This window comes from Ipomoea triloba, chromosome 13 (genome assembly GCF_003576645.1).
Source record: "Ipomoea triloba cultivar NCNSP0323 chromosome 13, ASM357664v1".
Taxonomy (NCBI): Eukaryota; Viridiplantae; Streptophyta; class Magnoliopsida; order Solanales; family Convolvulaceae; genus Ipomoea; species Ipomoea triloba.
This window is the reverse complement of record NC_044928.1, coordinates 4,699,558-4,702,779: the sequence shown is the minus strand read 5'-3', so window position 1 is coordinate 4,702,779 and position 3,222 is coordinate 4,699,558.

Below are 3,222 nucleotides of genomic sequence, written 5' to 3'. Positions count from 1 at the left end.
CTCCTACTTCTGACTATGATCAACAGGCCGAAGAAGTCTTCATTGGCGAAGTGCGTCAATTCATGGCTGATCAATCTCAGAAGATGGCTCAGCTCGAAAGAATACTCGCTGTGGTCCGCAATGCTGCAATGCCTGCTGATGGCACAAGTGAATCCCAAGGCCGTCATGCCGAACTTCTCGAACAGGCGATATGGGCTGAGGATGCAGCACGGAAAGCCACTGATGAAGCCGCTGTAGCTCGAGCAGAGGCTGCAAGTGCGAGGGCTGAATTAGCCGAGATGCGAGCAGAGCTGCGAGCCTTCCAATATTCCAGTGAACTTCGACAGGATGTGATGAAGGCCATACTCGATGACCTGTCGAACCAAGTCCCTGCCCAACTTCAAGCTATTTTCGAAGGTATGTCCACCCTCCTCTCCCGTACTGATGATGCCAACAAGGGGGAAAATAAAGAGAAAAAGAAGGGGGATACAACGGGCAAGAAAAGGGCAGCAAGTGAACCAGCTGGACCACCTCCAAAAATACCAAGAATCATGAGCAAAGCAGTGGAGGATGCCAAACAGGCAGAAAACCTAAGGGTCCAGCGTACACTGGAAATGGAGAGAAGGAGAGAAGAGGACAGAGAAAGAAGAAGAAAAAGACAAGAACGACAGTCAGAAGAAGAAAGGAAGATAGATCTTCTCATGACAAACTTTAAGTTTGGGAACAGAGAAGACACTGAACAAATTCTGACTCTGGAGATATTCAAGCTTCTGAAAATCACTGGAATATCAACACACAGCAACATGTCTCCAGAAGAATGTATTGCTTGGTGGAAAGATGGAGTAATTGATGGTGAGTTCGTGGGGGAAGCCTACAGGAACTACAGGCATCTAGATGTCACAGATGAATACTTAAGCCTGGTAAATCCGAAAGACCCCATCAAGACACGAGAAGCCATTAACAAGAAAAGGAAAGGCAACAAGAAGTAAGCTCTCGTGGTCCAAACTCCATCTTATTTCAATGTATTGATACTTATGTTGTTCTTGGTCTTACTTCTTTGAATCTTTTCCACTAAACTCTGTTATGTAAAACATTCCCTTAATCTTAATACATATATCTTCTGCTGGGGGGTTGGTTGCGTGAGTTTACTTATTCATGTTTAGTAGAATTGTTGTCAAACTTACCATATGCGCTGAAAATAAAATCAATGCTTTTTCTTTTTCAATCAGCCATATAAGTAAGTATAAGTGTTGGCATCATCAAAAAGGGGGAAATTGTTAGGAACATCATGTAATAGGTTTTGATGATACCAACTGTTAAGTAAGAATCCCCAAGTCTCGATACATAGGCAAAACAATGTAAGTTCGATAAGTAAACTAAGAGCGAAAATACAACCGGGTAATTTGAGCTCAACTCGGGAAATATTTAAGCTTAAGGTAAACTTGTTTGAACAACTTAGAAGTTTTCGTGTTGTAAGCAAACAGATAGATCAGAAGCAGGCACGAGACAACTCTGGGAATAAGGGTCTACGAGACATCAACTAAGTCTCGAGACACAAGCCAAGTTCGAGAGGTAAGGACCTCTCGATATACCTATCGAGTTCGAGACGTAAAGAATATTCGAGAGATAGACCTCTCGATACATGGGATTGAAACATCAAGTGGTCGAGACATCTTTTATGGTCTCGATAAACCGGCACTTCTCCAAGAGGCTGAATGTTAGTCAACATGTGCAGATAAAATACTCTAAGTTTGGAGAAGAAGAATATCATGGAGATAAAATATTGAAGAGGTGCTGAGCGGGAGGTTTCAAAATGGACGGAAGTGGATGACACGTCAGACCTCCACCACAAACGGTCAAGAAGTGCACCAATCCTGAAGTGGTCAGATTCCCCAAACAAGGAATGATGGGAACATAAAAAGAGTAACTTTATCCAAAAGAAGCAAGTGAAGCATGAACTCAAGAAAGTGGAATATGGAATATTCACTACAAAACAAAAGGCTCAAGTTACAAGACCACACTCCATGAAAATGCTGAAATTGTGCAAAGACCCATGTTCGGCGTGGGAGACCAATTTCAAACGGAATAGTTTTCCCTCCAACGGAACTATTCTTCTACTCTCATATATAAGGACGTAAAGACACAGAAGAAAAAGGGGTTGTGAAAAGAGGTCAAGAGGTTAACAAGAGGTGTCTGATAAAAACGTTCCAGTGCAAAGTGCTTAACTTGGAATATCATCCTGATATTCAATACAGCGAGAGAACACATCTTAGTGTTCGAAGAGAGTTACAAAGCTAAACTGTCATACATCCAGAAGGTGACCAAAGCTGCTCTACATCAAAGTTGATTCAACGATAGCTTGTGGTCAGATTGGAGATTGTTACATTCAACTGTGACTATCAACAACGTCTTGCTTTGGATTAAGCAAGGGAGGTGGAGTATCCTGGCTGCTGTCCGAGCGAAAGAAACCTGAGGCTTGACGCGGGCTTGGTGATCAAAGGTCAAGTGCTCGAGAGGTGGAGTAACTGGAAGCGGGGAGAAAAACCTGAGAGAGGCGGAGTAACCTGGCTGCTGTCCGAGCGAAAGAAACCTGAGGCTTGACGCGGGCTTGGTGATCAAAGGTCAAGTGCTCGAGAGGTGGAGTAACTGGAAGCGGGGCGAAAAACCTGAGGCTTGAGGCGGGCTTCGTGATCAAAGCTCAAGCGCTCGATATTGTACTAAAAGGGAAGTTTTTAGTGCAATCCTTCCAGGGAGTTTCTGGAAGAAGAGTGGAAGTAGGCGGTTGGCCGAACCACTTAAAAATCTCTCTTGCATTTACTTTCTGTTTTATCTCTCGCTAACTTCTCGATTGCACTGCATATAATCACACCTCTCGAACTAACCCAAACTCGTGCTAACTAAAAGGGGATAACATTTCCGCTGCGCATAAAACTTTGTCTTCACCTCGTGAGGTATCGAACCTAAACATCCTAAGTTCAATACACACGAGAGGTCGAAAAGATTTGCAAAATCTTATACAAGTCTATTCACCCCCCCCCCTCTAGACTTGTACCCCATCCCCTTGGGACCAACAGTCCCTTTAAAAAATCCTTAACTAGCTTATTAATAGCATTGAAGTTCAGATGGTTGAGCCTATTTGTCATTCTAACTTAAGTCATTGTTGCTTTAGCTACTAGGGAAACACTCAGCTTATTAGCCAATTCCCATACTAAAACATACATGTTCTTTCTCCTCCTTGCGAAA